The following is a 26,044-nucleotide window of genomic DNA, read 5'->3' as shown; positions in this document are numbered from 1 at the left end:
AGGCAAGAGAACATTTCTTTTTTGAAGGAGAGAAATACTTTGCCTTACACTACCTCACGTCTGGCACCACAAAGAGTTTTATGCACACCATGCCTGACTCATTCCATGTGAGCAAGAAAGGCTTCTGTGGGAGATAGGCAGGCTAAATTCCAAATGCAGTTGTACTGACATCATAAATAAATAAATAAATAAAAGCTAGGGAAATAATGCAGAAATTCTGTGCATTTTCAGGGTGCTTTAAAAGCTTTACCTGGTTTACCAGATTGAACACATTTCATACTGTGCTCTGGGGTATCAACAAACAGTGTTCTCTTTGCTTCCTTTTGCCCTGCAGCCTCCTTAGATGAGCTTTGGGAAATTGGAAAGACTGCACAGAGAGAGAATTAATTTGCACACAGGATCTGCAGCCTAAATTTGTCATCTTGGCAGCCCCTCTCTTTTTGAAGCAAATCATGAATCATCACCAAAGGAAGAGCCACAGAGGAAAAAGTCCATGTTTTACAAAGTGCTGTGGCTAGAGCCAGCCCTCGAGAGCCTTCATGGAGACTGACCAAGCTGCCTCTGGAAGCAGCACAGCCATGAACCTGCTGGGCTGTGAACAGCCAGCTCATACCGTGTGAGCTGAGGGATCTCAGCTGTTCGGTCACCTCTATTGCTGACTACCCTTTCCTCCATTATGCATCCTTTGTATCTTCTCACAGCCTAACTTACTGATACCTGCTACTATGATGTTCCCCCTCGATCTGGTTGAATCCACTATTACATTACTGCGGCTAGACAACAACTGACTGAACCTTTTTCAAACTGTTGTATGTATAATACCACCTTATGCAAATACTCACAACATTTTCATAGTGTTACTCTTTAGCTGAGCCTGCAGTTACACAGTTTAATTAAATTTTGTTTGACATGCATCCCTGTTTTTCCTTAGTCTTTATTTGCAGTCTTTATCTGTGACTCCACCCTCCCTCACAAAATGGTACTGGCAATCTCCACTAGTATATATTGTAGTTGGACTAGAGAGTTGGTGTAGGTCCCTTTCAAATGAACTGTCCTATTCTATTCTCAAAGTTATTTTTCTAAAGAAAAGAGGGGGCCATAAGAAAATACAAGTGCACTCCATGTTACTTGGACAGAAGTCTATGTTTACACACTCTTAATTACTCAAGTTGTTACTGAACTCTGAGCAGTGTATACTTTAAGGCAATAATCAATTTGGTACCTTTCCTAAGGACAAACATTGTAAAGACAGAGCTAATGTCTTTATCCTGTCTAAACTTTCTGCTTATTGCAGCCTGTTTTATTGAATTTAGGTGAAATTGCCTTTAAAGTGGTATAAGGAGACCAAGGCTATATGGGTAATTAATTTTTTTTCCTTACCATAATATTAATCATTTGTGATGCAATTAATTTTTAAAATTGAGAAATATTTTCATTTTTCTCTATTGCACATTAAGATGTCACTTAACAGAAATTAAACATACTTAACAGAGACTAAATATACTTTTCTTACATAAAAAAGCATCCAGATCTACACCACCAGAAATCTATAGACAGCAAGGAAAAACCTGAGTTATTTTGCGTCTGAGCATTTACAAGGATATGATAGTACAGGAGGGATTTTGGTACCTTCACTGACTATGGTAGTGTGTCTCTGGGTTGAGTAACAAAAGGGCCATTTCATCTTCCATGAGGTACATTCCCTGATTCCAGTATCTTTGGTTAGCAACTGGTCCTATCCAGTTTCTGCCTCTAAAGAAAAGACCACATTTGGTATTCAAAGTCCTACTCTGTCTTTGAAGAGAGCTGCTTCCAAGTGAGAAACAGCAGATCTTACGTATCTCCTATAGCTCAGTTACACACTCATTTCCAAAGATAAACAAATCTTTGGCTCATCTTCTCTTTTAATAAGGAAAAGGGAAGGAATTTATCAGACTATCTGTTCACTTCCCTATCACCCTTTATTTCTTCACAAAGGTCAACTTTATGAGAGCAACCTTTTTTCATTCTCTAAGAAAGATACATCCAGGGGAATTCCTCAATATTCCCCTCAAACAAAGACCTTGCACGACAGCAGTAAAGTATTTCTTGATTTTGCATACTGATTGAAGATTTGCATCAGTGTGCATAACAGAAGCTGTGGTAGATCTTAAGTGGCATTTCCAACTAGCTGCTATCCTTTGAAATGATGCATAACCTTGTATTATGTCCTGCAGTTTTGAATCCACAGATGCAAGAAAAGTACACCTACACTCTAAACATATAAGCTGCTGTAGCAGTACTAAAATATTCAATATGATTAAATTCTGGTATTAATTGGAAGACCAGTAAAGCATATTTTAATTTATTTTTTCCTTTACACATTAAGTTTCTATAACAAAAATGCTACAACCCAAGAGTTGAGGAACTTATATAATATTATCGATCCTTACAATATTATAAGGTCTTGTCTTCAGAAAGTCAAGGTGGTTAACAACTCATCTTTAAAAAGAAAGAAAAAGAATCATGAAGAGAAAAAGAAGTCCACCAAAATGTCATGATTTTAACAGCCATGTTTAGCAGCCTTTTCCAACAAAGCTCTGACTAGCTCAATACATCAGGTAGTAAAGCAAGCGTGAGTAAGCCACAGACACACATCCTCTGAAAATTCCTTCTAAGAAGTATAATGGCTGTTATTTTTACACTTTTAATCCCTAGCCTCTCCTTATTACAGCTAATCATCTCAGCATACGCATTAAAGAGGGCTCTGCAGGTAGTGTAACACACGAAATCAATTGCCATCCAAAGCACTATGCTTGCTTCTATAGCAGCATCTTTGACCAAACATGGGTTAATATATTGTGAATTTTCAGTTTTCCCCTTTGTTTTAGCATGAGTCAAATGTTTTATTCCCATATTCTACAGCACAGTCATTAACTTCATCTATTTATAATGTCATTTTTAATTTGATATGTGACTGCACAGCAAGGCAGCTTTTAACCAAGTCAGCTGTATACAAAACCTATAATAAATCCTAATTTCAGGGTCTATATTCCCAGAAGACTCTTCCCCCTCTATTAAGGAATAAGTGACTTCTCTAAAACAGGTGCAGGAAAACATTAAAAGTGCATACATATCTGCTCAGACACATGCTGACACACAAAAGAAAGGAATATTGTACAGTGCACCCAGTACAATACAGAAACACAACTTATGATTGTTAAAACTACGTATTTCAACTCTTAATTGCAGTCTAATTCCTTAGGCTGCTATTGATACCCATGCATGGTAATTATTCCCTATTAGAAGCATAAGTTTGCAACACATGCTATTTCTGGATATTCTACCATCACCCACCTAGGGCAGAATCCTTTAATAGGGTGAGAAAGATGGGAGAAATCCCCAAGAAGATATACTGCAACTTGTCATATCAGTGTTTCAACCATTTGTAAAAGAAGATTAGATTCTGACAAAATATGTGTTGTAGAAAGAATTTATACACTGCACACACGTGGCAGGCGTGGGCAGGTTCTGCCCTTGGCCAAACATTTACAGTCCCACCTTGTGAGCTGCACAAACCAGCACCACTTCCCCTTTTGGTGCAGCAGACACACATTCTGTGTTTTGAATTTCAGCAGCATGGTAGGAGAGGGTTTTTTGCATGTGTTGGTGCCACTATCAATTTTGTACATGACTGCACAGCAAGACAGATTCTCTTGGGATGTGTAAGAGGCACCTCTGCTCCAGGGCCAAGGTAGCCTTGCCAGAGACCCACAATGCAGAGAGGGAGCCCAGACGTCCCATATACAGACACTTGGCAGCCAGCTCTCTGAAATGCATCTCCACTACAGAAAATCAGGCCAGCTCTTTCCAGCACTCTTGAGTCTGAAAATGGTGCTTTTGAAAAAACGTAAATGAATGTTAAAACATGAATGTTTTAAATGAAAATCCACTGCAAGTTTCACAATGCCACAATAACTTAAAAGAATAAACCTCATTCCATTTCAATGACTCTGAATCTCCCAGGCTTTCTGAAAGAGACATCTTGAATCCAACTTTTCTAGAAAAATCACTCCTATAAAAGATCACACCCAAATCCTTTAAAGTGCATAATTGTAGTCAGTCTACTTAAGGTTCCCCCCAAAAGAAATTTTCTCTTGCCTGTCTTGGGCAGTATTAACATTCATAATAATCAGTGATGTAAGAAGTTTTAAATATAGCCATATATAGTCCATAATTGTTGTACTGTTGCTATGCACTATTATATAACTGCCTGCAGATGGCTGCATTTCAATGGAAAAAAACCTACACTGTTTAAAAAAAAACCCTGTTCTTTACATGTGTATTTCTGATTTGTAAATAATAATAATGTTAACAATAATAACAATCAAAAAAAAATCAATGCACCGCTTTTACATTTACAGCAGCAGATATTCTGGTCCCCTCTGTGTAAACCAGTTTCAAATGTGCTCTAGGATTTTTTTTTCATAAAAGAATATAAAAGCTTAAAGCATTACAATTGTTAAGAGCTGAAACTTTAAAAACTTCCACTTTGAGTTTTAACTGAACAGGACCACCTCTGTTAACAAGAGATTTTTATTATGATTAAAAGGGAAATTTAGAGCAAGGAGTCCGATATTCTTCTGCTAGTCTGCAGGCTTAAAGCTCTTTAAAATAAGAATATCAATATTAAAAATGAATTAAATTTTCAATTATGGCCTGTCCTTGAAATTTGATTTTGCTTTCTACTTAAAATAGTTACTGCAGCATGAGTGCAATAAAGTCAAAGTGCTTCTAATTCTAAATTGCATAGTTGTAAAGTTACCAAAAGGTTTTTAAGGCATTTTTAAAGTGTTACTTCGAAGAGTCAGTTTTATTCCTCCTGAATTGAATGAAGAATTAGCATTGATTTTTAAGGAATTCAGAACGGAGCTGAGTATTTTCTTGTTGATGGCTCACGTATCACTTTTCAGACTCAATATTTCAGTCTGCTTTACCAGTCACTAACAGCACAGTTAGGAAGCTGGTAACACACTAGCCAAACAGTCAGTAGTAATAAATCAGCTGATGGCTGGGCAAAATACTTCTGTTCCTTTGCAGACATCTTCTGTGTTTCACAGCTTTGCACTCTGTGTTGTTCAGAAGCTTCCCACATCAGCAGGGACACACAGTTACCAGGATATAATTTTTGGCTGATCCACAGAATTCCTGTGTGAACTTGGGCTTGACCCAGTAATTTTCTTCCTGTAAGATACTCCACTGCTGTAAATAAACAGGCAAACAAAAACCAGCCCAGATTATAAATTTTTACTTTCACTTAATGTGCCAGTCTCTTGGCTATTCCACAGCCACTAACAGCATTAGTTCTTTGGGGATGGGACTGTCTTTACAGTACCTCTGTGCAGTGCAGAGAGTGCAGTGGGTCCCTCACCTTCTAGACATTAGTGGGTATCAAACTCCACGCTCTCAAAAGAATGCTTTAGGGTTCATGAAGTGGTGGTTGCTCTCCAGCTGAGGAAAAGAGCAGGTTACAGAGCCATGTCTGACAGGAAGCTAATATTTTTGACTCTGTGCAGGCAAGATAATCACATGACCTTATTTTGAAATTAAATCAAATTTATGTTAATTAAAAAAAGAAAAGCTCAAACACTTCTATTAATGAAAAATACTGAGAAACAAAGTGCTAGCTAAGTTATAAATTCCACTTTCTTCTTTATTTTCAAGTACTTTAAAGCAAAATTTATTTAGTAAGAAAATAATTTGCACATAACAACCCTATGCACCAACCCATTACAAGCAAATCCTAACAGAACATCCTGCCTTTCTTCAGAACACAACATTGCATCCTTGCACAAGACATAACACTAATATAAAGCCATGCATATATTATTTATGAGATCAAATTTCCTCTCTCTCTGACCAGGGCCAGAACTAAGGCTCCAAATTCTTACTCTTATGAAAAACAATTAGATAGCCGCTAAAGCATAACAAGCTGCTCATTATGGTTTCATTAACCCAGTCTTGGAACATAGACACTAATAAATGTGTTGGCATTTCTTTAAAAGCTTAAGTATCAAACATTTATACCTGAAGTTTTCTTAGGAAGTGGAACAAAATAACTATATGAAGTAATTAACACCAATTGGGACATTCAATTCCTATTGATTTTAAAATCAAAAGCAGCATTTTCTCTACAGAGAGGGAGCTTTTGGGGTTATTCTGTCTACAAGAATTCCTTTAGCTCCTGTTTGAAATGCCTCCCTCTGGAAAGAGATTTAAGTGTTGCTTCACATGGCCCAGCAATGCCTATTCCCTTGTAGTCTCAAAAGGTGTTTCTGACTGTTTAATTGCCTTGACTGTTAAAATGTGTGTTCAAATTTGGATTTTAATCATTCTGTGTGGCCATCAATAGTGTTAGTTTTATCCGCAACACTGAAGTGTTCCCTTCTCAAATTTCTGTGCCTGTGATGCTGCCCTGAGCTGCCTCTCTGCTGAACTCCATCAACTTACTTCTTCGAGCACGTTTTGAGGCTGATGCTTGTTTCTTGTGTATCATGGTTCCTGTTTCAAGTCTATTATCTGATAGCCATCTTGTTGTTTTAAACTAAGCACAAACCTCGCACTACAACAGCAGCAACAAAAACAGCAAAAACAAATGGAGTGGTAAACTTGCTTATTTTCTCCTTGATTCTGGGCCAGTTTACGCAAATACTGCATAAGCCATCAACATAACACTGAGCCATGTCAGTTATCATGACCATTCCTACTCCCTGAGGTCTTGGTACTTGGCTCAGAGAAACATATTTCTGCTGCATTCATTGGATCAGTCACTGAATCTGGATCAACAGAAATACAACCACGAACAGCATTTTAGCAAAGGTGCGTTCACAGCCAATGTACGTTGGTGCAGAGGAGTCAGTCTGGTTTGAAACCCACAGCAAAGCCTGGGCAGGGAGCTTCAAGCTGATATTCTCTTGCATTCTGACAAAAGAACGAGGTTTTAAATGGCATCAGGGTTTACAAGCGTTCGGCAGCCGAGTTAATCTGACAACTCCGTGTCTAATTCTTGTGTGCGACGGCCGTGTGTGACATAAAAAATTAAATGGGTCCATCCTCCCCGGCACTCTGTGCCGGACGTGCCCGCACCTGCTGAGGCGGGGAGCCGGGCGAGGGGACAGCGTCCCCCTGCCGCGCACAGCGCCCGGCTCCGTGCGTCGCAGCTCTCCCGGACCCGCGGACCCGCCGCGGCCGCGCAGCCGAGCACCCCGAGCAGCGGCGGGCGCGGGGCGGGGCCGCGGGAGGGCCCGGCCGCCACCGCCCCCGAGGGCGGGCCGCCGGTGACAGCTGGGGAGGGACCCGGCGCCGGCAGCGAGGTGCGGCTGCCGGGCGGTGCTTCGCCGCCGCTCTGTCCGCATCGCACCAGCGGATCCGCCCGGGGAAGGAGTGGGCAGGGGCTTGGCCGGGCCCTGCCGCCGTCGCCGGCCGCGGCGTGGGTGAGTGGCGGCGGCGGGAGGCACGAGTGGGTGATGCGGGGGCGGCGCGGAGACGGGGTGGCAGGGGAGGGAGGACCGATGGATGGAGGGATGGAGGGATGGAGGGAGGATGCTGCCGCGCTCGGACACTTTAGTCGTGCGAGATGCCTAAGGGAAAAAAGTGCATCCCGGGGCGGGGCGAGGCTCTGCCCCTCTCCTCTTCTCTCCCGTCCGTGCTGGTGACCCGACGGGCGAGGGAGCCTCGGGAAGGGCGGCTGGTCCTTGGCGGGGCAAGGGCTGCCTGTCCCCAGGCGGGGCGAGACGGCTCCCGCCCGCCGAGGGGGCCCGCTCGGCCGGTCCCCCGCCGGCCCCCGCCCTCCCGCAACTCCCCCGCAGCCATCAGCGGGCCGGGGCGCGGCCGCGGAGGGGCCGGGAGAGCCCGGTGCTCCCCCATCCCCGCCGGTACCCGCGGCAGGGCGGGGTGACGGTCCGGAGCATCCCGACCCCCTCAGGGTTCTGCCGCCCGCCCCCCTTCTGGGCTGTACCTGCGGTGCCAGGGGTCTCCAGGGCAGCCTCCGGGGGTGGCACCTGCTCCTGCAAGCCGGGTCCTGCTGGCACGGGTGTTCTAGGAGCAAACCCGAGGCCTGCCCTTGGAGGGCTGGCAGGATGAGGCCTTTATTTATTTTTTTTTTTTTTTTTTTGCAGAGTGCTGGCTGGCTGTTATTTACGTAATATCTCTGCTTAAATGTGACCTCGTCCCTAATTGGAGGCTTCCTTTCCATTTTCTATGGCAACACTACAGAACAGATCACTCCAGGGGGCTGGATGAGAGGAGTATCTGCACACTGTAATCTTCCTCTCTTGGTTCCCCATCAAGACTGGTTTGTTCTAGTGAATGGGTGAGATTTAAAAAAAAGTTCTTTCCATCAGCCCTTAAAGCAGTGGCTAGGCCTGCAAGTCACTGCAGATTTACAGAATCTCTGAATTAGGGGAGGATGGAGTGAACACAGGCTTGACTAACAAGCAAGAATTATTTTTGTTAGTTATTTCTATTTTTACTAGCCTGACTGATGATTTCCATGCACCACAGTGCCTAATCAGACAATCCTAAGAAATGATGTTAATTTTAACTGATGGTATTTATTTATTTTAAAATTAATAGAATTATTAGAGGAAGAAAGAAAAGAAATCCTAGCAAATTTTGTAAGGGGGAAGGAATTGAGACCCGCTTCATTCATAGACTCCTTTTGCTCCATGAGATGCCTACCCTATGCTTAGAACCCGTCATGTAGACACAGTAGTGTCTCTTCTTACATGGCTGGTCTCACTGACAGCAAGCGTGATGTGCCTATGTATTTATGCAGGAGTAGAATTCTGTAATGCTTATTAGGGTCTGCTGTGTTTCATCTCTGTGAGATGCCAGCTTCAGTTTCAGGTTTTATATGGCAAGGGGTGAATATCTTTGTGTTGGTTTTCCAAAACCTCCTGAAAATAAATGTTTTGTGATTGTAAGACACACAAATTCATGATGCATTTAGGCAGGAAGGTTTTTCTAAAGACTTTCAAATTCTGCCTTAATTATCTTTTGAGATGGTGTTTTTGTTCTGCATTGAAAAAACACGTGCCTTACTGTTAATAATGCTAAAATTAGTTACTGCGATACAGAAGCTGGGATACTCTGTAGGGCTTAGAACATTTGTTTTCAGTCTCTGCTCTGTTTGTACTTCTTGGTCCACTGGAATGACTTTGTTTCTTGCACCTGAAGTAGTGTGGGCTGTTTTGAGGTTTGAGGTTTTTGTTTGTGGATTGGTGCACAGTTAGGTTGTTAATACAAAGTGAATAGATACATTGGAGATTTAAACAGAAGGACAGAGGTGCTCTGCAACTTCAAAGAGGCCAGGCCTAGGACTCCTTCACTGAGGCACTGGAGCTTGTCTGCTACAGTAAGTAGCAGACTTACACAAGTACTGCAAAAGGCCATTGGTGTAGAGATTTGCCTAACATATTTAAGTTCTCTGCATGTAGATTAAGGCTTTTTATTTCCATTTGCTTTTTGGAAATGCTCTGAGCAACGCTCACTCTCTACTTAAATGCATGCTCCTTTTGTGTCTTAGATTGTTGTTACGGGAATGCAAGAGCTGGAAATATCCTCAAAAGAGGCCATGTGTTGAACCATATGTGAGGCATAAATGAGGCTTGAATTGAAAGAGATGTGCTCTGTTAAAATGTTAATCGCAGTACACAGTGATGGAGGAGAGGTTGCTTAAGATTTTTCTCTTAGAGGTCCATCTCATTCAAGCTCATGTTTTGTTTTCCATAGTTAGTACATTTATGTCCACAGCACCATCTTTGTTGCAGTTTATCCCAGCTTTGCTGTCAGTTTCTGCCTGTAAGTATTATTTGTCAGTATGCAAATGTTTATAGTTACTTTCATGTATAGATTTTTTTTTCTTGTAGAACATTTTGGTTAGATTATCATAGAGGAGATGGGAGACGTAGGAGTAGCAAGTATATGAAGAAAGAAATGGGCCTGGCCTGTATTTCTGGATAGTGCAGGACCAGATGAAGCTGGCATAAATACGTGTCAGGGAACAGAAAATACTGAAGAATGTGAGGCTGGATTGCCCCTTTGTATAGAAGCAAGGTTGGTTGCATCCTGCCTCTGTCTAAGAGGATATATGGACAGGTACCACTGATTATTGCATCTCTGTTTATTAATTTTGAACCAAAGTTGCTCTGCCATAAAGCAAATAAAACATCAAACCCTTCCTCATGTCCTTATCTGTAATCCTGATTTTTTTCTTTCAACTTTCATTAACTCTGTTCTACATCATTTTGAAGGCACAATAGTCAGCCTTAATTGCAGCTTTGTGTACTGATATGCACAAATGCATTCCATCTCTTTTGTTTCTCGTTTAAAAAAAAAAAGTTCCATATTTAGAACAATTGCTGATTTAGGGTACTTATTGCAATGTTACTCAGCATTAGTAAGGAAAATCAGTCTCATGGTCGTTGTTGCATAGTTTATTCACATGATACAATAGAATATCTTGAGTTAATGATCCAAAAAAGTGGGTTTTTTCCATCTTGGGAAGTTTTACTCTTGTATGCAAATTTTGTTAATTCTGTTTAATTTTTGCTAAGTTTTTTTAAAATATCAACCTTTATCAGCTCTAACTTCCATAATAGGGAAAAATCTATAATAATTCAATATAGGTGGTATAGATTCATTGTCAGTGGGGCAAAATGGAACCACAATGTAGTTCAAACTTATTTTTCATTCATTCTTTCTCCGTGATACTTCCATCCTATGCACATTGTTGTAAATCATGCAACTTTTTCTTTGGCAGATGGAATGCTTTTGTGGGCCTTTCTTAGAGATCACTAAAACTCGGTTGGTTGCTTCCTTACTTGCAGTATTTCATCTCTTTGTTTGTCTAATAAGAATGGCAGCTGAAGAGAAGCTTCTGCCATGTGCTGTGGTAGGTGAGGTCTTCCCCTTTTCCTCTCAACACAGTCCAAGCTCATAGATCTGGCATTTAATTCCACAGATACCTTTGGATTTGATGCACTCTTTCTTTACCATATAGGCTCTCAAACACATGCATAAATGCATATGAAGAGCCAGATGTATTTGGGAAGCTCCCACCTGGAGCTGTTAAGTTAGACAGGAATGGATAAGGTGCTTGATATAGTGAGGAATACAGTGGGAATTTTGTTATTTTATTTTTGTTTTGTTAGGCACGGAAACTTGTAGTCACTCTGTATTTTGTCCACGATGGGAAATTATGTGTCAATGGCAATTTCGAATTTATCTTTATATCCTTGGTTTTAAGAGAGGGCTGCCTAATGCAGATTTTATAAAAATATAAACATACATACACATGCAATTGTTTTGGTGCTGTCCTGTTAACATGCTGAATAACCCAATAAACTAAAACCAGCTTCTGGAGGTGAAAGTCTGAAAGTGAAGGAAAAATCACTTAAATGGTGAAATGTTTAGAAATAGTGAACAGACTTTTTTGTAGTAGTTATGTCGTCTTCAAACAGTCAACATTGGTTTGCTTTGGCTTTACTTTGTTTTTAGTGGAAGATGGATGAAGGACATCCTTGTTTTGTTCTGATAATAAGAGAACTTTGATGTAAATATTAGTTCATTTGTATCTTGCAGATGTTTTTAAAAACCTATATATTTAATCTGCAAGTTGGAATTCTGTAATCAGTGTAAAATTAAGAGAGGAGCTATTTATATTATGTGTATATGTTCATGTGTTGTTTACTTGTTCTCTACTAATGCTTAGCGTAGCCACAACTGTAGGAGGATCAAGATATCTCTCCTAACTCTTTGAAGTTTCTGTTCAGTTTTCTTCTCACTTTTAGTCCATCTTAACACCATGTTGCCCATTTTTTAGCCCCCTACCATGACAGTAAGGGAAATGAGAGCTGTTTCAGAAAGTACTTTTTTTTTGTATTTCCTAGTGCAATTTAAATTGAACTTTCATCCTCTTGGATAACTGACAGTTGTCCTCCATTTCAATTGTCTTTGACAAGACATTACTACTGAAAGCTTTTAGTTGCTTTTGCGATAGATCTTACCATTCCATCCAAGAAGGAAGTGTCAGCAGAGTCACATAGCTGCATTTTGTAGTTTCACTTTTGATTTAGCACTGATGCTCAGCATGTGCCACAGATGAAATGCTTGGCTTCCTGGGTGGAACCTCAGAAAATGGTGTCCCTTTGGCTGTGGTCAACATAGTTGTCAGCCTTCATTATGGACACTGTCTGCATATCTGATTGATTCAACTGCTGTGCGGGGGAGGAGGTGATTTTTTTTTATTTTCCCCTGTGAGTATAACACGCTAAAATCTAATCCTAACATTATCTATTTATTTTAAGATGACGTGAGCCAAGTGGTAAGTTGGTGTAATTGAAACTGATGTGCTATTATTGTTATTATTATTATTGTTTGTATGGAAGGAGTAAGAGTGAGCCACTGCAGAATAATCTTCCATGGATTCTTCCAAAATTACCTTATTCCTCTTCTTCAACAGTCAGAACAAGGAACATCTATCTTATCTAACTGAAGTAGACTATTTTAGTAAGGCTTTCCAAAATGTCAGTGATTATGAGGCTGAGATTTCATTTTCTTTTTCTATTTTCTATCTAGTGCAATATCCAGCATCTGGTAGCTGTTTATTTACTGCTCTGTAATGCTTCTGTTTATGCAAAAAAGTGTCCAATGTTCTGCATTTCTTCTCACTAGCTGGCATTTGAGCTGCTACCCAAAGGTACAAGCCTCGTTTTCTTGTGGCTGCTAATTCTCTGAACAAGCTTATTATCCACGTTTGTAAATACTTGCGGTGATGTGATGCATGTCTACCCTGAGTCTAATCAGGGCGTGTTGCTAGGGTGAAGGTTTTACTTTGTGAGACAGTGGTTCTCATTTTGTTTGAGTCTCTAAGCTGCAAGTACTTCTCTGATTTTGGAGTAACTGCTTCATATAGTTCTTTCTGCACTATCTGGATGTTTGTCCCTGTCAGGATGGAGAGAGTGTGTTGGGAGGTACTCCTTCTCTAAATTGCTTAGAAATGAGAAATGAAACCCCAAGAATAGACCTTTTTTTTCCATATCAAGGTGTAAAGCACCACTTTCACAATTTTTTTACCTTATGTTGATCTACTTGAGTCGCATCTTGGCATTTCCTGTAGAACAGATCATGTCTTGTTCATTGCTAAGCTTGTTAGGTATAGACTGTAGTAGAACCATACTCCACTAATTTAGTGTGGCAGACTTTTATTTCTTATAAAAGAATTAATTACTTTTCCTCTTGTATCCTTTTCTGGACTCCCTATTTCTTAATCCAAAAAGGAAGATCTGCAAATACATTTTATTCCACCTTCTTATATCGATGTTCTTTGAGTTTCACTCATTTTAAGGAAGACCACATGATAATCTATCTGCACTATGGCAGAAGAAAATAATTCAGCTGACCAGTAAGGATGATGGACTTAATTCTCACAAAGGCAGACTTCAGCTTCTCTGTGCAGCATAATCCTTCTCAAGATAATCACCCTATTAGCTTCTGCATGAGGCTTTGGCCTCTACCACGTAGGATGGGAGGGAGGATGGGATGCTGTGCCCCAACACTTATGGCCTGTTCTGGTAATTCTGAGGTTTTTAGTAAAATAGCAAAGTCTTACTAAAAACTTTAATTACATTTGCTGTGGCCTTGCTTCCTACGGAAATGAGCCTTAAATGCTTCTGCTGTCTCTCAGTCCCCTATGACTTATTTTTGCATTTGTTGGCTAATTTCAAACTGCATGTGTAAAAAGGGTTGAAGTCTTGAAGAGAAACCTCCTGCTCCAGAACTCAAGATGTATATGCTTGATTGTGAAGGTTAGATGAGCCTTTTTTGTATTTTTAATCAAGTTTCATTGGTGAATGGCATGAACTCATGTTCTTTGCAATGAGTCACTTTGAAAAGTGAATCTTTTGGACTATTTTGTTCCTGACAGCTCATGATATCCCTTTATTAACGTTTTCTGGTTTGGTTTGGTGGTGGGTTTTTTGTTTATTTTGGGTTTTGTCTGGCTTTGTTTGGATTTTTTTTAATAGATTGCCATCATATGCTGAAATTTCTCAGAATTTTTTAGATTCTACATTCAACCAGCCAGGAGGTTGGGGCTATTACTACCTCTTGCAGTAAAAACCCAAAGGTTTCCTGCATTCAGCTGATTGTACCAACCTTGCCTTTATGTCAATAACAAATATTTTTTATATATATATATATTATTGTTTGCAGATTTTTTTTTTTTGCTACTGTCCATTGTGTAAGAAAACCTGAAATATTTTTAGGTTTTTTCCGACTTTTTTTCTCCATCTTTTCACCTCAACCTTTCCTAGATGACATGTGGTCTAGAAAGTAGATGCCTACTTCTTCATCAGAGAAGGGAACCATGACCATAGCCATGGTTAGGTATATCTGAGCTAGATTTAGTCTGCCTTTTTAGTGAGCTATTAGGAATGTAGATATTGGGTAAAAAAGCTGTGGTTTTTAGGACTAAAAATTTAAGTGCTGAGAATTTTGTGTGCATTCATAAATGTGCACTCAGAAAATACTCCAAGACTTAATATACAGATAAATCTGTTTGTGGAGACAGCATATCTGATGAACTGGGTAAAATAGAAGATTCCTGCATACTAGCACTTTTGCATAATAATGATAAATTATGGTTTAGGAGGGGATGTGTTGGAGATATGTCTGATTTAAACAGTGTTTAAGCTCTAATCACAGCACTTAGTGTACTTAATATATATATTGTCCAAGAACTGAGAGAGGCTAATCCTTCAAACAGCACAAAAGCAACACAGGATTCCAATTATTTACTATTTGCTATTTCCTCACTCAAAGCAAAGGAATATCTAAAACCTTTAGAGGGATGTGTTCCCTTATCACTTGAGCTGATTAATACAATGCATTTCTTAAGATTTAGATCTGTCAATGCAAAATCAGTAAAGCAGAGCCGTAAATATCATGATTTTCAAGAATGATAATTCTAATCTGCAGAACCCCCTCCCTCTCCCCCCTCCCCAATATATACTGCATGTTTGCTCTTTTAGACTCTAGCTTTTGCACATCTGATGCAAAAATGCATTCCTGCTTCAGCTGCCACAATCAGCTGTAACTTGCATGTGGAGTAAGGGAGCTAGATAAGATCTATGGTCCTGCCCTGGAATGCAGTAATTGCCAGCACCTTACTGGGAGGTGGGACCAAATGTGTGACTCTATCACAGCATGAAGCTTAGATCTGTGGAATAACTCTCCTGCTCTAGTTATTCCAGATACTCTAGAATAACATCTCTGTTTCTCAAGAAAATTATTTTTATTGGTATATAAATATATTGGGAGAAGGAAAAATTAAAATGGATGCTGTACTCTGAACTGTCTGCAAGGGAGTAACTATTTCCATGGTCAGTCTTCATGTGAAAACAAGTCTGAAGAAGCTGTATGGGAAGTAGGTAAGTCAAGAATGGTGAGAAAGATGCAGAAGGAAATGAGTGAGTTAAAAGAATATGCTGCAGAGAAAATAAGAAAGAGTGGGCGTCTATGTAGGCAGCTTTGTTGATGTCAAAATGCTGCATGTTCTTATTTTGTTGTGCTTTGTCATGATGGAGGAGTGCATCTTCTGCACAAATTAAGCCATGTCATTCTGTCTTCTGAAATTATTTTTTTAATGTGGAAGGAGTCATTAAGTCTGAGATACATTCTTTAACAATGAAACTGTGCAATATGAAACTCTTTATTTTTGGGGGTTTTGAATTACACAGACTGTTTTTTCTTTTTCCTGTTCCATATTGCCTGAGATGTGCCCTGCCCTGTGGGTGATGGAACTGTTGTCATGGCTTCTCCCTTGCAAAGGTTGTAGATTTTTAAGTAGAAAAGTAAGAACCCTCTTGATACTGACTCATTTGATTCTGATCTCAGCTGTAGTCTGTATAACATGGATCCATCATCCATATATTCATCAACTTTATTGCATGTGTTCTGAATTTACACTGGATGTAAATAACAACCCGTCTAGGCAATGAGGTTGACAGTAGTAGTTACACTCGTTGTGACCCTGACCTCTGTGCATGGGAAGAGCTGCTACAGTTTTGGGGCTTTGATTAAAGGTATATCATTCTTTAATCAGCAATAAATAATCTGCAGTAAATTCAACTTCAGGTTTTTCCCCCAGCTTTTAACACGCTGCAGGTGTTTCTGACTGATGAAACCTGCCCTGAAAAGTGGGACTGTACGTTGGTGCTTGTATGTATTCTGAGGATTCAAGTAGATCGGCTTGACTTTGGAGCCCCAGACTGAAACTTTAGTGACTGATGAAGTGCACAGACCTTCTTCTGCAGTAGTATCTCTCTATATGAGTATGAAACTAACACAGTACACTTCAGAATTACAATGTGAATAAATTTAATCAGGTTGTATTGTAGTTCTGAACTCATTAAACCTACCTGTGAACATCCATGTCACAAAGCTTCATATCATCTTTGTCTGTGTTGTTAGGACTTCATTGGTTGTCTTTAGTTTTGTTTTCAGTTTATGTGCTAAGCCTGAACTGCCATAGAACTTATTTCTTAGCATTTTTCAGAAGACTTCAGTGTTTTTGGGAGCTGTATTCTTCATCTATTGATGCATTTGACCTCCAACTATGTGTGCTCTCTGTTTGAGTCTGTTCTGTTTGGTGGCACACCTCAGACCTGGATGAAATCTTCCAGATGGTGGAGACAACATGTAGAAGGCACTGGAAATGCACAAGCAATTCTGTGTTTGTTTCTGAATTTGGAGTTGTTGACTGGTCATGAGGGGGATCTTCTGTGTGCTAACCTGCCAGACCACAGTTCCTGGCTATGGAGTTTTGCCAGTGTCAGTAATTGCTGTGGACTCTTGATAGATTGACACTTCGGGTGCAAGACAGGTGGTTCTTACTGCATCCCAGTCCCTAGTAGGTTTTGGATGACAAGAAATGGCTGTGCCTTTGAAGAGGGGGAATTCTCGCAGTGTGTGCATACAATTGTTTCCCTCGTTGCTGCCAGTGAGATGGCTAAGGCAATAACGTAGGCAGTGACTATTGCCCTTAAGAGTGCTGGTTTATCAGGTCACTGCAGGTCTGTGAGCCTCCAGCTGGGCACTGGGAAGTGAGTGTTTGGTGCAAGGCTGCAATGAGTTGTGCAGGTGGTGGGTGCTCCTGCCTACTGAACACATGAAGAGAGTCAGTTTTGAGACCGGTCTTTCTGAATGGCTCTGTCAGTAACATGTATGCCTACAGCGTTCATGTTGCATGGAGCACATAAGCAGGGAAAATAATGGTTGTGTTTTGGTAGCTGTCAGTTGACCTACTTCAGTGTGGAAATCCTCAGATGTTATGCATTGGGTGCTGAGGTCTTATCTGGTTTTGGCAAATAGGATTTAACTTTCTCTAAGTAATGTATCAATTGTCTTTCTTAATGTTTTGAGAACTTTGTCATTAATTTTTGCTGTGGCTTTTGAAACTGTTCTAGGCTCCAAGGTGTTTGGTGGAAATGCTTCATGTGACATCCATTTAGCTGCCTGAAAGTGCTGCATGCAAGCACCATTGGTACAGGATCTCAGCCATTGCTGTCCTCATTGTAACCTCACTCTTTGTAAAAGCCACTGTAACAGAGATGATAAACATTTAATCTTAACATAAATTTTGGGGAGGTGAGAGTCAACCTGATTGTGTTCTGAATCTGTTGAGGCAAACTGCAGGCCTCTCCTCCCCATGTGCTTTAGGTGGATATCAACTTAAAGACCTGTGGTACACTGGAGTTCTGTCTTGTGACACTTATGGGGTAACACATAAAATTGTACTAGACTGGTCAAACAAAAAATCAGGAGCAGAGAGATGGCTTGAAAAACCTGTGTTAAAATTCCTGAGCAAGGCTTCTGTGATTATTAATAATTTCTCTTCTATGGAAAACTGTCAAGTAGTTCTGGATTTGTTTCCTATTTTTTTTTTAGGTAAATATTTTCAGTATACTCCACTGAGATGTTATGGCTCACTGACAGCAAAAACAATTCCCTTTGGAATCTGGTCGTGCACATGCACTCACCATTCTCTGACTGCAGACCCCTGGTTTGTTCCTGGGCTTCTCTCCTTGACCACTGCTGTCCTTTTGACTTACAGCCAGTTAAACAAGATCAAATGTACTCTAGCTTGAACATCCCTTTAACAGAGACTTCATCCCATCGATTAGGGAGTTCTTATTTTTACAGGTATTTCTAAAGTATGTCCCAGCACCATCTTCTGTGCTGTATGAAGCTTATAGATCTGACTGGAGCAGTATGCTCTGTGTTTCTCTGGTTAACTAATATTCTGCATTGTGGTATCTAGGGTTGTTTGACTTAGGTGAGCAGGATGTTGGAGAAATGGTGGTTGAAGACTTAAATGCTGTTTAAATAAACATAAACTAATAAATACCTGAGTCCAAGAGGAATGTTGCAAATGAGTTGCAGGAAATCCTGACTTGCAGAGCTGGCACTGAAGACTGTTGACCCTGGGTTCTGTCATCTGGGCTTCAAACTAGACTGGGTAGTACCTATGCAGATGTGAAGATGAAGCTTTACCCTATAACCATGGCAAGCAGAGGTTCAAAGGCAGCTCTGTATTGGCGATGTCTTTTCTGCGTGCTGTTAGTAGTATTTTCCTGATAAACAGCTTAGAATAAGCTTGCAGTGTGGTATGCAATATTGGTCTCAATGGGACTGTCAGGTTAAAACAATGTTTTGCTTTTGGCAATCCATAGTTTCAAGCAAATCAATTAAATATCAAAGCTTCATTACTTAAGCAGTTTCACTAAATTTTTTGTTTCTTTCTCTGGTTTTGTAATGTTGGAGTAGACTGCTCTGGTGTTTGTATTGAAAATAATGTAAAAAATTAATTATTTTTACTACAAGAAAAAATAAAAGAAAGCATTTCTAACAACACTGTGTTTCACAGGGGCCTTAACCTGCAGTATGTGGCCAGACTTTTATATTTGAGTGATTTTTGCCTTGGGTATGCCTGTAGTGATGCTGAGCAATACAGTTCAGAATTGGTGTCTACATCACTGTAACTAGCAAAGAGACAATCTGCCAGCTGGATCGGAATTTGACTCGGCTTCTGTTCCTGAGTATATACTCTCTGTGCAGAGATTTATTTCATCCTTTAATGCCAGGGGAATTGGATTTCCTTCGTCTGTGTTTGGAGCACTGGCTATGGAAGTACGTCAAGGAGACAAAACTGTCATCCTCTTCCTCATAAGGCAGAAAGCAGTGTACTCAAAACTGATGGTTGTTTAGCTGTTCTTCTGCCTATCACATGGCAGGAAAGGAATAATTGCCTTTGTCATCCTTCTGGACAAGATACTGAGCCAGTAGGAAGACACCTTGTTCATAATGTTGACCTGTAAGTTGGAGCCCAGCTTTGCATTTTCTAACCTGGCTAAAAGTCATTCTATTTTTGATAAGTAAAGTTTATATGCTGATATTTTACATCTCTGTACAATAATTTCCATATTATTGTATATGTAGTTGATACTGTTCCTCTTTTTTCTTCATAGCATGATTTCTCACTTACTGAGGTTTTCTTCTTTCTTTATTCATGGAGCACCTAAGCCTCCTGTGTAACCTGAATTTCAGCTTTTTCTGGTATCTATTTCATTCTGCATTTCCTTTTTACGTAATTGCTTCTTTTCTTCCGTTGAGATTATCTTTCTTTCTAGGATTGAATATATATTTCAGTCTGCACAGATCATCTTGCATTTGTGTAATGCACTTTCATGAATATTCATAATATGCCCTATGCATTTATAAGAATAAATGTTAGTAATCAGATTCAAATTTATCCTTATAATGCCAAAGAAATATATTTGATAATAAATTTTACTGGTGCTAAGCATGGGATTTCTCTTTCTGAATTCAACATCAGCTTTTTACTTGAAGATCATATCATGTTGGATGACTTTAAATTTCCAGAGTATTTACAGTGTCTTTGTTAAATGATTTTTTTCTGACTTGCCCTTACATTAAGAATAGTGACCTTTTCTTCTTTCTTTAAATAGTAAGCTACTTATTTTCTAATTTCTGATTTTTGCTTTTAGTTAGCTTACTACTGGCTTACTAATATTTTTTCTTTTTCTCTTTGAGTGAGTGCAACCACCCTTCTAAATTTTGAATATGTTATAAATAGTATATTCAGACCTTGAGGCTCAGTCAGAATGCTGAGTCATTGTTTAATGCCAGGGTTTCCACTGATTGTATTGTTTCTTTCCTTGACATACAGATTAGCTTTCTTGAGCTTGAGAAGAATGCTAAAAATCAGTCTTTCAGTTTATCAAAGCCACATTTAGAGAAAATTAACTTTTAGACTCTTTCTTTTCAATCTTTCACCTCATTGTGCAATGTGTGATATACACAAAGCCATAGGTGCCTGTGAGATGGTTCAGTGCCTGGCCCCTTTTCTGCAGTTCATCTGAATGACCAGGTCATTGGAGGAGGATTCATGCCTCCCTTTCTCCCAGAGAGAGCTGCATGAAAATTAATGTGTGTCATGTGAACAACCAAGTCCGTGCCAAAATTTATGCTAGATTGGAGGCCATTATTTGTTGTTTTTCTGTCATGAAGTTTTTTAATAAAGTATTTAAGTAAAATAAATGTAAACTATTTATCTTTGAGGCACCTCATTGTTTCCTTTGTGAAGAGCTAAATTAGTAAAAGAACTTTGCACTGGACTTTAGCTTTGCAGGGAAATAATTAGCATTTGAAGCCAAGATACTACGTTTATGGTCTATTGGCCTTGTTTGTTTTTGAGAATGCCATATCTCCATGTATCTCCATGTCTAGTATAGCTGTTGTGCTCTGAATCTTGAAATCTGTGGACCTGGTATAATAACAGAGAAAGGCATTCTACTGCCTCAGAGACAATGTGATGTTCGGAAATGACATCTCTTTGACCTGCATTTTTAGTGCTTTTCCTGTATATGCAGCATCAGCAGACACAGTGTAGAGAAAGCACCTAGTGACACTGAAATTCAAACTATTTGTATGTGTAGACATTTTTTGTGTTGAGATCATTTATTGAGATGAACTTCAAGTTAAGAACCCTTTAAACACAGCCAAATCTGTAAATGACAGGAATTGAAGTTGTGTGATGCAATGACAGATTGTAGTGATGAATTCTTCATTATTTCTTGTTTGTAGTAGTATTATTCCTGTCCTTGTTTCTTACATCACTGTCTTGCATTTCATGCTGTGCTTGATTTCAAGCAATAATATGATTGTATTTGGCAAGGTGTTCACAATAGATGACTTGGGTCAGAAAGCATGTTCTGAACAGCTTCATCCTTTTCCCTGCTCCTTTTACCATCTCTAATCTTAGTGTGGTGCTTTTCCCATACACCTCTTGTCACTACAGCTGTCTTTCAGCATGCAGGAGTGAACTAAACTGCTTTTAGCATTTCATTAATGCCACTTTTGATCAGCCGGCAGATGTTGCCGTGTGACCGGTGCTCGCCCCGGCCCTGCTGATCCCCACGTGCCATATGTGCCTGCCAGGCAGGTGGCTGGATGCAGGACCCTCAGCAGGGGAAGCCTGACTCCCAGAGGATGCTCTCTGAAAGATGAAGACATTTCTAAGATGGATGAGCATCCTTGTAGGTAAATTTTCAAGGCAAAAAGAGGCCACTGTGATAATAACTCACTTAACATTTAATTTGAGTCCTAAAGCATCTTTCAGTAATTTCTGCCATGTGTTCACTGACTTGTAAATGTAGGCATCTGCTCTCTCAAGTGAATACTCTAGTGTCAAAGAACTTAACAATTTTTTTTACTTACCTAATTCCATTGACTACATATTCACCTGCCCTAGGAATCTCTTCTCAGTAACAATGACTATCGTTATATAGCAAATACAATACAAATAAAGGTAAAGATTCTGTATTATAAATATGTGCTAAATTAGGCAGAAGTTTATTTTTAGGTTACTGATTATATTGATGATTGCCATTTTTAACAAGAGTACTCTTTGTGCTGTGCAGCAATTTTTACAATGAAATTGTACTCTCATCGTTGAGTTGACATGAAAGAGCAGGGAACTTGCTGGAAGGCATATCTGGGTTAGGCTGCAGTAACTCATTAGAAGCTCCTAAAGTAGGATTACATAAACGAGACCCTATCTTCTTGGGTTAAATATAGTTCTGTAGTTTATTCTAATATGTGTCTGCCATAAAGTCTGTGTTGACTGGCAGCAGTAGCCTGATTTGTCCACCTTTTCAGTGCTATGCTTAAAAGAAGACAATGAAAACATAAGATTCCATCTTTAATGGAATTCATTGTGAGTTTATTGCTGTTATGTAAGGTGGGGTGGGTTTTTTAAAAATGAAAATATTAATTAACAGGTCAAACTGGAATAAATTTGAAATACGTACATCACAATTTTTACTAATCTATTGTATCTTAATTAAGTTATGAAAAGAATTACTGACTTTTCCTGATTTAGGATATAATCTTGAAGGGTGTGTCTGTGAGTAGCTGGGAATCTCAGTCCTTTTAATTCACTGCTGCAAGGAAATTCCCTGGGTTTTATATATTATTGCATCCTAAACATAGTGTTTACATTAGTAAGTTAGTGAGGACATAAAATAATTAATTTCACAGTCTTCATTTACTAATGAAAAGGGAAATATTTATTTGCCTTAAGTCTTTATTTTAAAGACAAGGAGCTGTGGAAATTATACATGGTACGTGTTGAATAAACCAAATTCTCACAGGAGTATTTCCTTTAGAAACACCTCAGTGTTTTTATGACAGTCTTCTAAAGAGAGAAATAAAATTGTTATGTCATGCATTAGAAATGCAAAAAGAAGGACAACGTTTTTGGGGTACCTCGGGGGTTTTCTGATAGAAGGAAGCTGATATATCTTGGAACATTAGTAAGAAGATATGCCTTTCTGCTAAATAATAATGAGAATTTAGTACTTGAGACCAAGCACACCTTGATATAGTGTGTTTTCAGGAGAACCTTCCTAAATCCAGTATCCAAGGTCAGTACTGGAGAAAATGTGGTGTTTTAAAAAAACTTGTAGGAGACAAATATACTTGGTTATTGCAACACATTCTGTTTCCATTGGCTTTAAACTTCTTTTTTAACCCTCAGCTATAGGGCAAAAAAAAAAAAAAAAAGAAACTTGAAAAATGGCAAGGTTTTCTTTTCAAATAACTTTTTTTACAAATACTTTTTATTTAAAAAGATTTCCTTATTTTTCCTTTATTTAAATTATTTTGCCAGGCACAGAGCAGCATTTGGGAAGAACTTCCAGTTAACCAGTAAATTATAAAAAATCTTGGCTTTTTGTTAGCTTCCCAGAAAAACTTCTCAGATTGCATCTGAAAATACAGCTAAGACTTCCTTTGCTTCTTCCTGAATTTTGGGTCTTTTGAGCAAGGACTATCCTGTACTATTAATTCTAGCTTTGTTGTCAAGGCAATAAATGTGATAATGCATCCAGTATGTTCTAGCATGTGTTAAAAGTATTGTAGACATGTGACATATGCTTTAACAAGATGTGGCTTTGCAAAGTTTGAGTCTGTCTCTCCTTGAGCTTTTTATCTGTACCAGCTTAGGTTGGGATTTTTTCATCTGGACAAGACTTAGAGTATTTTCACAGCTGTGTTTTTGATCCCCAGATAAAGCATGTTTATGTGATATTTCGCATAATTGATATTTTATGTCATATTTTCAGCTAGGTTTTCCTTGCATTTCTGGATATCACACAGTAATTGATGTGCTTAGTATATTTGGGTGTATGTTTAATACTTTGATAGATGCTCTAGATGTAAGTACTGTAATAACTAAATTATTGCCAAACAATTTTTATTTTGGAGTAGGTAAATGAACACAAATTGCCCTCTATAGTCTGGGAGTAATGTCTTACTATCAAGATATTTTGCAGGTGTTACTATAAAAATACCTTCTATCAGAAGTCAGTTTATGTAATTTGCATTTGAAATTGTTTAGAGTGCAGCATTTGCCTGAAATGTGACTCATGGATTAATAATAGGGTTGCAAAGTCACAAGTTTCATATTTAAGTTAGAAAATGTGGACAGAAGCTGTAAGAGAGTGGTTTGTGAGGCCAGCAGCCAGTGAACAGCTGCATTCCTGTCTGGAATTTCTCAGGCACAAGAATGTGCGGATGAACTGCATTGAATTGCTATTGCATGCCTTAGGTGGTTACTAAATGCATCAGATTTACTGTTCATGAGCAGTAATTTCTGTTTCTTAGAAGTCTTGGCTTGCTCACTATGCATAATGTACATACAGAGGTTCAGTCCAGACTTTTTTAATATTATTGGCTAATATGCAAATTCTTTCTAGGCAGGAAAAGTGAAAATGTTCAGGTAAAATCCAGGTCACTCCTGCCTTGCCCTGTGTTTAGTATCTCTAGTTCAAATGGTCCTTGCTGTGAGACAGACCTTCTCTGATGCTTTGTGCTGGCTGTTTCATATGTGAGTCTTGCTTTTGGTGGTATAATTAGAATTCCACTGTACTGAAGCACTTACTAGCAACATTTTTTTAGTGTGAAATAAATTTTGTTTATCTATGTATTTATCTCTCTCAAGATCACCTGAATTTAAATAACACATGTATATCTGTATCTCTAAGCTTATTGCTAAGAAGGCTATTAAAAAGGGCTCAGGGTGTTACTCCATCTTATTTTCTGACTTCAGGTTATGTAATATTTGTAAATATACTGGGTCAGTGGGCATGCTTGGATTGTGGCTCGAATATCAATTTGTCTTCCCTTCACTTGAAACCAAGATGGGTATTCTTTGTTAAAATTCCCAGATCATGGTGACTTCATCAGGCCAGAGATAAGGAAAAGAACAGCAATGTTACAGCATGGACATAGACTTTTGATTTATCTAAAAGTATGAGTGACAAAAAGAGCAGCAACCAAAATGTGTAATGGGCTTATCATTTTATGTGTTTCCTTTTTAGTGTGCTATCATCATTCTGTAGCTTCCAACACAATTTTGCTGAACTACTGACTGAAAGGTTTGCCCCAGTGCAGTGTGTTTCTTCATCATCATTCTGAATTCCCTCATTCCTCTGCCATGGTTCAGAAGGATAAAAAAAAAAGTTAATTTTTGAGATACAACTTGTCTTTTTCTGGCCTATCCTACTTAGCCCTAGCATCTGTCCCATTTCTGTCCTTATTATGTCTTACCAAGTCATACCACTGCTTTTTCAAATATCCTGTTGGTTTTCTTTTACATTATTCTATAAAGGTCTTGCAGGTGCTGGAAAATCCAACAATATGTGCAGAACACTGGCAAAGGAGGGCAACGAAGATGGTGAAGGGCCTTGAAGGGAAGTGGTATGAGGAGTGACTGAGGTCACTTGATCTGTTCAGTCTGAAGAAGAGGAGACTGAGGGGAAACCTCATTGCCGTTACATCTTCCTCGTGAGGGGGAGCAGAGTAGGTGTAGGTGTAGGGTCTCTTCTCGCTTGTAACAGTGACAGGACTCAAAAAACCAGGATGAAGCTGAGTTGAGGGAGGTTTAGGGTTGTATATCAGGAAAAGGTTCTTCACCCAGAGGGCGGTTGGACACTGGAACAGTCCAGGGAAGTGGTCACAGCACCAAGCCTGACAGAGTTCAAGAAGCTTTTGGGCACTGCTCTCAGGCACCTGATGTGACACTTGGGGTGTCCTGTGCAGGGCCAGGAGCTGGACCCAGTGATCCTGATGGGTCCATCCCAACTCAGCCTAGTCTATGATTCTATGATAATATCGTCTGGTGCCCAAACAAATGACATTGTTCCTCTTTCTTTAATCTCTCCTCTTTCTAGAAATCTCTGTAGTGTTTCTAGTAACTGATAACAGTGGGAATTCTTGTAATGGTCTGTCCACTTTAGATGATTTAAAAATCCATTTGCCAAATGCATCCATTCACTGCAAATGTAAGGCGTTAAGGATACGGTTGTTAGCAGTGTTTTGGAACACGGAGTAAGTTAAATGGTCTTAATTTCTTCCTTCA

At 39.3% G+C, this 26,044-nt stretch overlaps 1 protein-coding gene across 9 annotated transcripts in view; it reads left to right on the top strand.

Annotated features, from left to right (window-relative positions):
* The first annotated feature begins 7,318 nt into the window (after window positions 1–7,318).
* JAKMIP1 (janus kinase and microtubule interacting protein 1) overlaps window positions 7,319–26,044 on the top strand; it is a 228,814-nt gene continuing 210,088 nt past the window's right edge. For 2 of the 9 annotated variants that reach the window (XM_042053539.1, XM_042053536.1), the window contains exons 1-2: window positions 7,319–7,472; window positions 8,157–8,350. The gene's annotated coding sequence lies outside the window, so the exon portion shown is untranslated. The remainder of the gene's footprint in view (window positions 7,473–8,156; window positions 8,351–26,044) is intronic. The other 7 variants (XM_042053543.1, XM_042053542.1, XM_042053544.1 and 4 more) reach the window with 5 other exon arrangements.

Source organism: Corvus kubaryi, unplaced genomic scaffold, assembly GCF_017639235.1.
Source record: "Corvus kubaryi isolate FWS band 111438036 unplaced genomic scaffold, C.kubaryi_AGA036_p1.0 split1-131, whole genome shotgun sequence".
In the NCBI taxonomy this organism is placed as follows: Eukaryota; Metazoa; Chordata; class Aves; order Passeriformes; family Corvidae; genus Corvus; species Corvus kubaryi.
Note: the sequence above shows the minus strand (reverse complement) of the source record. Positions and strands in the feature narration are given on the sequence as shown.